The sequence below is a fragment of the Cyprinodon tularosa genome, unplaced genomic scaffold (genome assembly GCF_016077235.1).
Source record: "Cyprinodon tularosa strain WSP-4 unplaced genomic scaffold, ASM1607723v1 ctg22, whole genome shotgun sequence".
Classification (NCBI taxonomy): domain Eukaryota; kingdom Metazoa; phylum Chordata; class Actinopteri; order Cyprinodontiformes; family Cyprinodontidae; genus Cyprinodon; species Cyprinodon tularosa.
In genome coordinates this window covers 2,509,887-2,524,196 of record NW_024038821.1, presented here as the reverse complement: position 1 = coordinate 2,524,196, position 14,310 = coordinate 2,509,887, and the positions used below count along the sequence as shown (strand labels likewise).

At 37.7% G+C, this 14,310-nt stretch overlaps 1 protein-coding gene across 4 annotated transcripts in view; it reads left to right on the top strand.

Moving 5' to 3' along the window:
- The first annotated feature begins 1,011 nt into the window (after positions 1-1,011).
- The window catches only part of pak5 (p21 protein (Cdc42/Rac)-activated kinase 5), a 94,000-nt gene continuing 80,701 nt past the window's right edge, over positions 1,012-14,310 (top strand). For 2 of the 4 annotated variants that reach the window (XM_038286031.1, XM_038286029.1), the window contains exon 1: positions 1,012-1,195. The gene's annotated coding sequence lies outside the window, so the exon portion shown is untranslated. The remainder of the gene's footprint in view (positions 1,196-14,310) is intronic. The other 2 variants (XM_038286032.1, XM_038286030.1) reach the window with 1 other exon arrangement.

The window sequence follows — 14,310 nt, the reverse complement described above, 5'->3', positions numbered from 1 at the left end:
GCTATGTGTGTCCTTTCTCTTCTTCCGCCCCGCCCTTCAAAAAGTCTGTGCACACCACTGGTTTGAAGAGCTGCAAACAGAGGCGTAGCCAGAAAATCCTAATCCTAATAGGGGTGGCCAGTCAATAACTAATGTACATTGAGGGGTGGCCGAAAGGCGCCAGAACCTCACAGTCAATCTACAATGTTCCAACAGGAACGAGCACAACATCCATATTTTCTAAATAAAAACTGACTATATTTTCCTGCAGCCTTTGCTAACAAATAGACACACATATATATTTAAACATCCATGCCGTCTAAATAAAAGGAATAGTAGTCTTTCAGGTTTGAGTTCTGGGGCGAAAATATTTTACATTGTCATTACCTACTTTTATCAATAAACATTCTGCAAAAAAAAAAAAGATACTTAAATGTACTAATATCCACATTAAGTGAATTTTATGTTATTATTAAAGTAGTTATTTATCTATCATTTTAATGAAGACTCCTAGATGACTTACACAGACATATAATATTCTCTTTACTTCAAATAACACAAAATTTGGTTCTGAAAAGAGCGTGAATTCTTTATTTATCATCTTTAATGTTAGTATATTGGAGTGCATAATAAACCACAGTGATTCTGTTGTAAAGTAATTGGTAAAATATGAAAAATTTAAAGGTTTAATAAGTTTGAACTTTCCCCTTGAGAGTATTACTGCTGCTACTATCTGTATTAGAGAGAAAAAATTTTATGGGTGGCCAATAATTGGCTAAGGGTGGCTATGGACACCCCTGGCCCTCCTTCTAGCTCCGCCCCTGATGATTTATATTTTAAAAAATGAACCATTCCCCTGTTATTTGTTTCATTCTTTCATTTTTATGTCCCTATAAAAAGAAAGCCCCCCCTTCAGTGAATTGAATCTAGAACCGCCCCTGTTCCTGTTGTCCAGTATCCATGAGAGGAAGCAGTGTGGTGCTGCACAGTACAGGTGCTCCACAAATCCAGTCAGCTCTCCGCCCTTCTCTGCGCTCATTCGCTCTCCCAACCAGCCCGGATGTAGCGCACAGGAGCGCTCAGTCCTCCACTCCAGAGATAATAACATGGCGCTGGCAGACACATAACGGTGCTCATCACACTAATAATATGAACAAGATCAGACCAAATACAAGCCGTCGGGACATGTGAGCTCTTCGACCCCCAACACAAGCAGGTAGGAAGATGTTCGAAAGACGCGCTTTGAAGATGCGATTATGCTCCAAATAAAAGCCAAATGTGCCTGCTGCTTATCTTCTTCCACTGGAGAGGGGCTAAAAAAAAAAAGGAAAAAAAGCTGCTTTGCTGAGGTGAAATGCTGGTCTGATGGTTTATATCCCCGGTTCTCCGTCCGCAGGCTTAGGTTCCTCCTCCATGCTGAAAACAGCAGTGTCATTCTGGGCTGCTTTGCGTCGCTGCTTACGATGCGTCCGTGCAGAACTAAATCTGTCATTTTCTAGTGCATGTGTGTGATCATGGCTGTCAGGCGCTCCGTGCGTCGGCCGCTGTCCTTGGTGTTGAAACGGGTGGCCAGCTCACCTATATGCACGGTGCTAACACTTTCCTATGCTCTCCAAGCTGTCGTACAAACAACCTCTCTAATGCCCAAACCAAGAGGGATTGTTGTCAATCCTTGGAGGTCGAACGGAAAAAAATACTACAACCTTAGAGTATATGTGTGCATGACTATCCTTATTGCTACATGTCTTTATTGAAGCATAAGAGCATATATTATTCTTTATATTCACTCTGCTGCACATGGCAGTGGGGATGTCATTGTAAAGCATTTGATTGCACTGCTATTTTTAAAGATGTATTTTTGTGCAAATTCTTGCAGACAGCCTTAGTGGGATGTAGCTAATGCAGGCCAGGTAGGGGCAGGAACAGATGGCCTGTTTTCAACTTCAGTCTGGATAAGAATGTGTAGACGAAAATTAAAAGTGGTGGCTTGGCACTCTGAGCAGGGGTTCCTCTCCCTAAGCTCCTCATTGCCCTAATAGCAGCACTGATCACATGGGAGACAATAACAGGCTGTCATGAGCCCCTAAACACGGAGAGACCACTGACAGTGATGTAAATATAAAGGAGGCTAAATCAGACCTCTTGTTAGGGATCTTTCTTAGGGAAGGATCTTTGGCAGGATCTAATGGGAGAGTGAATTATGTCTGACCAACAGAAAAAAACCCCGTGTTATATCAAGCATTTCAAAAGTAAAAATTTATGTTTTTTTGCTCTGGAACCTAATTTAGAACTCATGAACCTCATTTTTACCCCAATCAATTGGCTGTAGATTGGATATGGCAAATTTCTATTTAACCAGCTCAGATAAATTTTTTTCCTGTTCATTAAATGGCTCAAAAATGACTATATCTATAGAAATGAAATCAAAACAAATTCTCTCCAAAGATGTAATATGTATAAAATAACCCTCAGCCTGGTAGCCGTTACTTGGGAGACGGATTTAGATGCAGTATTAACACTTAAAACTATATACCAGAAAGACAGTAAAATCTGCTCTGTATCAGAGCACTTCAGCAACATGCATCCAGTTATGCATTAAAGATGTCCACTGATGCATGTCTGTTGACAGGATGCATCGCTGCACTACTGATGTGCATTTCCCTTCAAATGTAAAAAAGATTAAGAAAAATAAATGAAATTGGCATCATTCAGGAAATGCTTAATCTTAAATTCGTTATTTTATAAATTAATAAAGGATTTTATACAGAAAACTATTGTGCTCTAATATCTTGTGGTTTGGTCGCATGTGATTCAATTTGTTGATGCCCTGTCAAAATAAACAAGAAAACCCCCAAATTTCTCAAAGAGTGATTGAAACTGAAAAAATCTTGTAAGTTTTTTCCATATTCAACACACATCAGACTTCTCTTTTAATATGGTTCCATATTACAAGAAGCTGTGTTAATAAAAAAAAAAAAAAGATACTAGCCTTAAAGCAATAAGACTGTCAACTTTTGAAGCACCGATCTCTGCTCTTCCCTGTGAGCAGTGGGTGGTTTGGCCAGCTCTTCCTGGACAAACTGCTACAGTTGCCTCAGGTTTGAAGGGTTGGATCTTCACAGTGTATTTTTCAAATCTTTCTACAGTTGTTCATAAGAACTAAATTCTGGACTCCAATGTTGACAATGCAAACTGTGAATGGGACTATGCTGTCTGACACTTTTCAGCATATCCAGAATCCCATGGTTTTCCACATGCTCAATGTTACCAATACCCGATGCAGCAGATCAGCATCCTAAGAGGTATCTCTGCTTGTAGGAAGGTGAAGTTGCATAGAGATGATTTTGTTGCCCTCAGTTTTGGCATTTGTATCTATAATTTTTCTGAGCCCTGTTTTCTCTGGCCTATATTCAGTATGTTTCACATATTAATATCAAACTACTCTGTCTCTTTAACGCTGCTGAAGGGATGAATTAAAAGTGCTTATAGAGGTACCAAGAAATCTGTCATCACAGGTTACATCTTTACCAAGAACATTCATTTATGTAATTTCACATTTTCAATAGTTGAGTCTGTCACAGTATAGGTATGCATGCACGTGCTCAATAATTTCTTCAAACTGGTTAATTGTTTATAGGGAATGGAGCCTTTTTTTCAATGCTCTTGAAGAGTTCCAACAAATGTTTCCGTTTCTAGAGCTGACCTATAGAAGCGGTATCAGAATGAGGTTGTCCTGTATGGAGCTGGCAGCATGCCTCTTTAAATGCAAGGTTTTCCGTTGCTCTAGTCCTGCTGACTCGCCAAGGAGGGATTTAAGGGCGCTCTTTGTACGTCCTTCAGAAAATGATTGGGTGTGTTACTGTAAAACCCGAAGACACTTATAAGCTGAGTCAATGTGTGGGTCTGCGTTCGCTTGCTTGCACCTTTCCTGTTTAACCACTCTGTAATGTATTCAGCCCGAACGCTGAGCACAACAGCTTTACATAATGATCAAAGCTTGAGGGATGCCAAAGCATGGCTTCAGCCTGCAGTTATAATAATAATAACCTTTGAAGTTATCACAATCCCTCATCCTCATCATACATCATACTCCCCTTTTGTAGTCCTCGTTCTCTCTCCGTTTCTCTGTGACACACCAACGCATACATACTCACATGGACCCACTCGAAGGGCCTCTTCTGTTGAATGTTTCTGGATGTGGGGTGAGCACTTGAAAGAGGAAAGTGATAATGAACACATGACAAACTATTTTAGTCCCTATAGCTCACCACTAGACTGCTCTCTGGTGTCTGTGAGGAGGCAGCCTCTGCTGTTTCCACATTTCCACAATTACATAAGAGTCAGAAGGAGTCGTACACACAGTGATCTAGCCAGAAGAAGATGAGCTAATGCTACATGTCTCTGATGGTGGTTAGCACTGACTAACTCTTCTAAAATATTTCCCATTTTGTCATTTTACATAGAAAGTAGCAATACTTGTGATGCAGAAGCATGGAAATGAATAACAAAGTATGAATTTGTGTTCAGGTGCCTGTGTTCTCATATGGCCAAATGAAATGCAGTGCAACCATTTACCCCAAAAAGTCACCTCATTACTAAAATAGAACACTTTTGGTTAAAGTTGTAAACTAAGAGCATCATGAAAACCAAGAAAGGCCGACAGGTCTGGAATAAAGGTGTGGAGAAGTTTAAAGCAGGGTTAGGTGTTAAACTGTATATTGATGTCTGAATATCTCACTGAGATTCAATTCAATTTAGTTTATTTACAATCATCTTGGGGCACTTTACAGAGACACTGAAATCAGACTGGTGGAAGTTTCTATCAAGTAAAGCCAGTTGATTGCATCCGTTCATTGACTTGCATGACATGCGCCTCGTGGATGAGCTTTTTGTGACGATTTTTGATTGTTTTGGTCAGCAATCCCTCGCACCAAGGATGCATCCAGTGACAGTAGAAATAAAAAACTCCCTTTTAATACGGATAAACCTCCAGCAGAACCAGGCTCACCCTTAGCGGCCAGCTGCTGAAGCTGACTGGTGTTCAAGGAGACAGAAAAAGACTGAAAAATAAGCAGAAATACAAAAGGTAATTGTTAACTAGCTCCACAGGTGACCCTGTCCAGGATTGAGATGTAAAAAAGTCAGTTAGGTAAGAGAATCTCTTATCATAACAGCTGTTAATCATGCATTCCACATGTCTGGTCTTTATGGAAATGTGGATGGAAGAAGGTTTCCCAGTAGAATAATCTTGCCTGATGCCATGTTTCATTTAGGCAAAAAAGGTATTGCAGGGAAACACCACACCAAACACACACCATCCTCCTCAGGGGAACTCTGCTGGCAGAATCATATTGTGGGAGATTTTTCAGCAGCGACTGGAAAGCTGATTAGCTATATGGAAATAAGGATAGAGCTAGATAAGACTCCAAAAGACTGGGGTGGTGGTTCATGTGTCAGCGAGGGAACCACCATCACCATGCAGCAAGAAGAACAAAGGGATGCTTTGGTTCAAAGCATTCATATTGATTAGTCAAAATGAATAAAGTTCTAAATCTAACTTATAATCTTTGACAAAACTTTAAAATTTTCTTACACAGATGCTTTTCTTCCAATCTTTCAAACTATTTTGCCTAGACAAATGGAAAAATGTGAAACTCCACCTTTGCGAAGCTGTCAGAGACCTCCCCTATAAGCCTTGCAGCAGCTTTAGTAACTAATGATCTTTATTCAAACAAATATGAATACGTTTTAAGCTTTACAAGTATTTTTATGAAGCACGGTTTAAAAATGTAAGCATAAAGTTAGTGGATTATTATCAAAAAAGGTTTTCCAAACCTACACAACAAATGTTTGAGTAAAGTGTAAGAGAGTCAAGTAGAAAAGAAGGAGGGGCAGATGTTAGGTTGAGGGTAAAATAGAAGAAGAGAAACAAATGAGAGGCAGGTGAACATATGCAGAGGGAGGCACTGATGGTGAGATAACATTCAGCTCAGGAGGTCAAAGGAAAGCAGCAATGGGTGAATAAGACACGGCTGGGTGTTTGACAGGGTGTGTGTTTGGAGGATGATAATGAGGAAAAGGAAAAGGGTAAATAAGGGAATCAAAGGGCCGAAAGAATAACAAAAAGACAAGTGTCCACAGAGGGAGCAGCTGCCCGCTTCTCTTCGCAGGGGGACCTGCTACATCCCACTTCAGGCACAAACAAGTAGTCTGAATGCCAAACCCTTTTTTCAAATATCAGCACTTTTGTCAAAGGTTATTGCATTTTGCTGTTTTTTTAGGTTTCTTGTGTTTATTTTTTGTGGCTTTATATTTCAGTAACAGAATGTTGCATTTATTCATGTCAGGAAGGCAGAAAAAGAGAGAATCAGAAAGAAGGTGTGGATATAGCATCACCTTTGAACATGAATGAGAAAAGGTTAGTTAGGCTTACATACAGATAAAAGGGAGATACATTGCTCTTACTCCATCTTGAGCAATTTTGTACTCAGTGATACTTTGAAACCTCCATCTCAGTTCATTTACTGTCTGAAACTGGACGAGCCTGATTGGCACTGTGCTAGAAATGTGTGTATTTGTGTGTGTGAGCACCGGTCGTAAGGTTAAAGCTTCAGAGGGCGCTGATGAAGAGGCCTAGTTAAGCTTGATTACCCAGTGATGCCTTGAGGCAGCAGAGTGCTGCATCTGCCTCTTCTACTGTGAGCTTCATAATACTGGGCCTTACAGTTTTGTCATCCCCCCTCAAGGCTTAGGAGGCAATGTTTTGGTGGTCATTGTGTTTGGGGATTTTTTGCGCTTCATATCCGTTAAAAGACATAAAAAAATATTTAAATTTAGCAGCATCTTAATTGGTATATTATTAGTCACAAACACAGTCCTGAACAAATTAGGTAACCGGATAGAATATCCAGCTCTTTATTTGTTTCCGGGAAGGAATTTGATTGAAATGCAATGAAACAACAACAAAAAATTTTTCTTTAGTAATTGAACAAAAGATATGTAATTGCTTTCTACTGTAAGACAGAATTAGGAGAGCCTGCCCCTGTTATTTTTAATGTTATTCTATTTGCCTGAAGTATCCTTCTACTCTGTAATTTTTCTAATAAAAAAAAACACCCCTCCATTTCTTTTCAGCAGAGAGATGTTTAAAGGGATTTCACGTACATCCTGTTTAAAACCCGTTCACAGCATTGTAATGAAATCAGAAACTGATTTTAGACTCACAGACTATATGACGGCTACAGAAATGGCTTCCCTAACCATGATGCCTCCATTTCATCCCTTCATGGCTGTCATGTAAGTTTTCTCTTTGCATACTTTTAACTTGTGCACTAGAAAATCTGTAGGGTTCACAATGACATTTTCTGATTTTTTGAGAATAATTTTGGGCATGCTGACAGTTGGTTTGAATGGCCCCCACTTGTAGATTCAATTCTGCACATTGGAGGTGCTGATTTCAGATTAGTTTTGATACCTTTTCTCCATCAACTACCCTAAAAAATAACCTCAGACACAACTTCAAAAACTGACATAGTGTTCACTCTCTGCAACAGTGGGAAGTGCAACATACTAGGATAAAATTATTATTCTTTTAAAATGTTTCAATCACAGAGACTTGAACTGATATATACTTTGAGTAATTTTCTAATAAATGAGGGATTATACTAATACATTTCTAGGTATATATGTTATTTTGCTTTTACATTTTACAGAAAATGTTATTATATTAGTTGAGTCTTATCATTGTTATATTGATGAATATTTAAATGTTGAGAATTATTAATAAAATATTCGGCTGAAGGGATGTATTCATTTTTATTACATATGTGTGTTTTAGCCCAAGAAATTTTTGCTTGTATTGCTGGTTTTCATGTAGAGTATACTGTATGTATTTATATATTAGATAAACAGCTGTTTTTAAATTCGGATTTAAATTGGTAAAGTTTGAATAAACGTTAAAATGTTTTTTCCAAGACTGACATCTCTAATTTGCAAATCCAATTCTTTCATCTTCATTATTTGTTTTCTTTCTTTAAGCTGGCAGATATATATTTTTTTCTTGCACTTAAAGGAGAATTGCTGTCAGGTTTAGTCATGCCTCTTTTGTTCTGTAATCTCTGTTGCACACTGCAGAGTGTGCAACAGACAGTACAACAAAAAAAGCATAACATTTCACTTGGAACAATAGCGCTAAAAATCCCCATCTTAAATAGCTTTAGCATTTTGAAAAACCAAATCTTTTAAACCAGTAGAAAAAAAATCTCCTAAAAAACTAATAGAAATACCAAGATATACAAATTTGCTTAACGAGAGTGTGGCAAATTTGGTCAGGAAACAGTTTTTTCCTCTTATTTTTTTAAAGACTATGTGACACAGTTTGGCAGTGAAAGAGGGACTTACTATTGTTAAGGGATCTACTATTTCTAGAAATTTTCTTATCACTACTAGGTTGCCAGGCGACCAGGAAAAGCTTTCAGTGCTGTTGATGTTTTCATCCATGCCTGATTCTTAGGTTAAAGAAGCTTTTTATGACGCCAAACTATTACTTATTTGAGATAGTTTGTTCAAAAATTGTATTCAACATATATAGTAAAATACTTAGTAAAATCAAAATTATTTTGTCTAACCTTAGCTTGATATTTTATTTTTTTATTTATATTTTACATTTTCTTCACATGCCTTCACTGTTTTATGCTGTTAAAACCCAAATAATACATATTTGCTTTAAATTCCAAGCATGGCTCATGGTTCATATATTTTATCAACAATAATTCCTAAAAGTAGCCCACCTGTTAAAATCTTATCCAACCTAAAGAATAAAAGCAGCAAATCTCAAAGTTTCAAAGTGGATCTCTGCACTCGGAAAAGTTGCTTTGCTCTTGCTTGTACTTATTGTATTGCTGCTGCCTGTTTTGTCTGGGACTGGGTTACAGAGGTAGCAGTCTCTACAGCACAGAATCCCTCTCCCTATATCCTTCCTTCAGCTCCTCTGGAGAAACCTGTACTGTTCAAGAGCCATCCATAGATAGATTGTCCCGCCAACAGATCCTAAGCCATACCCTTGGCCTCCTTCTGGTGGGACGTGCCTGGAATATCTTTACAAAAGGTGGCAGGGTGCAGATACCTGAGCCACTACAGCTGATTTATCATGATAAAGAGAAGCAGCGGTTTTACTCTTAAACCTGCTCTAAATGTTTGAGCTCCCTGTTGCATTGCTTTCTCCCAGAGATGAGAAAGCAATGCAACACATGTGATGGATGCCCAACGACTGTTGCTAAAGTTAAAAACTTTTCTGTCAAGTATGAATGTGGCTGTGAGCGCGGTGGAGACAAAGCTTTTTTCACTCAAAATGAAAGATAGTAAAATACTGACATAGGATAACGTAAGGAATTCTCTTTAGAGTTTGCTTTTAAATAAGCCGTTTTATTATAGCCCTTAAAAGGATTGTTAAATCTTTCATCAGTCGTCCTCCTTCCTTCTTCCAGAGCTGGTTCTCGCCACCCACCGCTTCTTTACTACTCTGGTGCAATCTCTGCATGATGTTTTGCTCCAATCTGCCCCCCTTAGCTCCAGCAGTACTCCCTGAAGGCTTAAGTACTGCTGAAAGCAACTGTCATCCAGACGCAACTCCTGAAGGGGATTGTGATACTCTCTAAACTGGTTATGTCTCTGGAGTTCGACTTTACTTGCTCCGTCCAATCCAGGTTTGCCATACTTAGGTTGTTGCCATGCTACAGACCCTGAATGTTATGACAAATTTGCTGACATCCATTCTGTGTGAATGCACCATAAGTGAGGGTCATACTTATCTGTGGAAGAGGTTCATCTCAGCTGCTTGCATCTGGGATCTCGTTTTGATCATGATTTGTGCTGTGCCTAAATTACTGCAGCACTGCATCAATCTGTCTGGTCATCTCCCACTCCATTATCTCTTCACTGGTAAACATTGAGAACCTGGAGAGGGCAAACCTCCCTCTTCCCTTGAAGAATGATGGACCCAGACATGGAGGAGGACTTACCTTTATCTCAGATGCACAGCTTATCACTGGGCAGGAGAACTTCATCAGCAGAGAAAAAATCTTTAACATGGTGCACAGCAAACCCAACATGCTCAATTCAACACTGTCAGATTTGATTTTAACACCCTTGAAGTGTCTGGATGGGTCCACACCAGACTCTTTTTGGAGAGTTGGCATTGTAACTCTTATTAAGTGTTAAATAATAAATCTTTCTGGAGTTGATAATTTAACACTTAATTACACCAACTAGTTGTTAGAATTCTAATATTAACACTCTTATGGAATGTTTTCCTAGCTACATAGGAGTCATTCTCTACATACTAAAAAATTTACTTTTCTGAACATATAAAAATCCCTTTTGAAAAATAAATAAATAAAGAAGCAATTTTGTTTTCAGCAAATATGTATTTCAAAAGTGCATCACAGTTGGAAAATATTTTTTTCAAAACATGTAACAATGTGGAACCTTTGCCAATTTCCACTTCAGTACTTTGCTTTGTAACCAGATTCTGAAGAGAAATAAATTTAAACTAAAAAATATTTTCATGCACTGCAGAGGAGCTTAATTTCTCAAATTAAACAGCCGTTTGCTGCATAGATTTTATCTTCTGATAGACAGGGATTCACGCAGCTCTATGTGTTCACCATAATATTTCCCAAAATATTCTTTTAGGTGTATCCATGGTGATGAGTTTAGCCAAAAAATACATAAAATATTCGTCTACCATCACCAAAGCAATGTAGCTACTACAATGTGGCAAATAACTATCACTTGGCTCTATCTTCACTCAAAAAAAAAAAAAAAACCATAGAGTTAGAAAGCAAATAAAAAATGTAAACCATCTGAGATAAATTATTTACTAGGCTGGGTAAAAAGGTCTGTATGACAGCAAAATGCAGAGCAAAGTTCTCCTCAGCTTTGTTCAGTACCTGTAGCATTGGAGGCAGAGTCTGTCAATGTACCCTTTGGGTGTCAAATCCACTATAGGAGTTCAGAGTTGATGGACAAAGAGTTATTTTTTCCATTTTAACACCTCCAGATTTAATATGTAACACTATTTTTAACACTCAATTTTAACTACTAACATGTGACACCTCAGATATAATTCTATTAAGAGCTAAATTAACACTGTCTTTGTACAAAGTCTACTAACACCATATTATTTAACACTTTTCAATTTGCTGTGTAGAGGTGTTTCAGAGCTTAGATTATCTTAAAGGCTATGTTGTATAGGACTTAAATGCTCCAGGTAGGATCTGACATGGTAAACAGGCTTGGGGTTATGGGTCAGACAGAGAGGTTAAAAAGCCTTTATGAAGATGAAATTGAGGCTAGTGATGTTATCCAGCAAGGCAGAGCCATGGTCTCACCCTGGAGTGAGGCCTTGGGCTCTTAGGTAAGTGCACGGTGGCCAGGTTACTCCTTCAGGACCTTGTCAGGCCAAACAAAACAATAAATGCAAGGCTATTCCCCAGCGTTCCTACCACCTACAGGAATGAACCATAAGGCACCAGTTTAAAGAAGTCCAGGCAGCAATCAGAGATGAAGGCTGAAGTGACCTGATCTCTGGACTCCAAAATTAGTTTTGAAATTGAATAATTTGTTAACAGTGATTGTTGGTTACACAATAATTAATGACTCTTATATGTTTTGGTATTGTAACAACCACAACTGCAGTGTTGCTTATTAGGATTTCATACTAAAGACCAACTATTTAATTTAATGTTTAAAACAATTTAATGTTTAAAGAAAAGTTTACAAGGTTTTAAAAAACTCTTTCAATAAAAATGAAAAACTTCTTATTGATGCACTACTTTGTTCTAATACATGAAGACCAGTTAAAATACTTTTAATAAGGTTAAGGCCTTTAAATTCTTCTTCCAAGTACTTGAACTAGTTTTTTTTGGTCAAATTAATTCAGATTTTAAGCTGCTATTTAATGGTATAATGGGAGACTTCAAAGGTTGATGATGCAGGCTGCAATTGCACTAAAGTTTACATCACAGCATCCTCTTCACATCCACCCGGCATCTGCCATCTGTGAGGTAATCATGAAAAAAAAATGCTGCAGTGGCTCATTCTGACCGCACTAAGTCTGATCCTGATCAACCTAACCTTTGACCCTCTGCATCTCTGTTCATTTTGAATTTCTACCAAGAGGATTTTGAAAGCTAAGAACCGACTAGAAATCACAATAGATCTAAGTAAAAATATATCTGTCATTTAAGCTTAAAATAAAGGACATAAATGTCACAAATATATATTACCTGTTAGATTTTGTTGTTTGAATATTTATGCAATGTAAAAAAACGGATTTTAGAGAAACTCAGTTTCCTTCACAGACATGCCTTTGTTGTGAGAGGTATGCTTTCTATGGGTTTCGATGTGAGGAAAGGAAGCACATTTTGTGAAAACATAATTTCTAGCCTTTGAGTTGTTTTGTTCTCTGATAAAAGAACACAGAATCAAACTGTTATATTTCCTGATTCTGATGCATCCTGTTTATATTAGAGACAAAGATGTTCTACTGTGATGTCACCATTTCTTTTCAAGTTTCTCTTATACAAAGATCAAATGATCATATGGTGAAAGTCATATTGCTTTATTCATACGCCCCTAACTTTTCAAATATTAGTTCCAAATATCCAGCTTATGAGGGCTAACTTCAAGAGTGCAGACAGAGAATCTGCACGCCTTACAATGACTGTAAGTGATAGTGTTACTGACTCGCTGCTGTGACTTTGAGTGGGTTTTTTTAATTATCCAACAGTGGCACATATTTTTGGAAACTAATCTGATGTATTCTATCTTTTCAGTTTTATTTGAAATGAGAAGGTTGTTGAAACAGTTTTGATTGTACACAAGTTGGATACTTCACACAATTTGCATTCCAAACTAAAGCAATAACATCGTGGACAACATTGCTTTCTGGCTTTCAATATCCTCTAGTTTCAATAATGACACTTGTGTTACATAAAACATCGCCCTCAGATGTGCTAGTCATAATATGATTGCATATTTTCTGCTCAAAGAATGGATTTAGTTATGTATTTTGTGTTTGCGCAGAATGTAGCTTTGCAAAGTAACTCCCAAAATGTAACACAAGCAAACATTTGCTCCCACACTGACCACAAAATCTTTGAAATCTTATTTACCCAGACCATCGAACTTAAATCTTTATAATAAGCATAACAGACAACACAGAGCTTCATTGCGGTTCACTAATTATTAAGGAGGGATTACCCTCTGACCAGATGACAATAATTTATTTCAGGCCAAACAATCAAATTCACCCCTAACATTTGATTTGTGGCTCCATTAGAATTAACTCAATTAAATTCCCAGTTTGAGCTTTCATTCAAGATTCTTGCTATGCCTCTGTTCAAACACATGCTGGTTTGTCAACACTGAGATCGTCTACTGGACAACTTTACTTGCATAGTAATGATGAAATTTGAGTGGAGAATTTTGCAACTTGGACATGGTTTATCTCTTCCCAGCTGTGCTTCCAGTGGAGAATGGATGTCTCAATACAGTGTTTTTTTTTATGGAAGTAGGGGAGAATTAAACCTCTTACTGCAATGTTTTTTTGTTTTTATTAAGTACTGCATAATAAATCGCATAAGGAGATGCATAGACATAAGAGCGAGAGCTGGAAGTTTTACATGAGCACATAACTATGCACTAACATGATAAGCATACAGTTTTAAGCAATGTCGCACCTGGTATTCTGTAAAACAGAAATCTCTTCGTCTATCTCAGTTGATGAAAACATTTGATCAATATTATAGTAGTGCCCTCCTTGATGCTTTGGCATGAAACTGCAGGCAATTTTTAGAATAGAGTGGTTTAAAAGCTAAATTCTATTTTTTTGTAATATAGAAATGCAAGATCTTCCATGAATATCAAGTGGAAGGAAAATTAAGTACCTGACATTTTTAATTAAATTAAATTCAGTTTATTTATATAGCGCCTATTCACAACACATGTCATCTCAAGGCACTTTACAGTTTACAGTTCTATCTAAGGAAAACCAGTTGATTGCATCGACTCATTGACTCGAATGCAATCCCTCACACTAAGCATGCTTGTAGCGACAGTGGAGAGGAAAAACTCCCTTTTAAGAGGAAGAAACCAAGCCTTTTTTCAGTCTCTTTTACCTTGCTTTCCTCAGTAAAAGTGTAGTTCAAGTAGAACTTAGTTTTAGAAGACTGGTGAATAAACATGAAGACAATACAAAAGAGCAGACAGGTTAGGTTTGGGTGACTTATTCGGATTTTTGAATCTATCGTCAGAAATAGGAAGACTGAT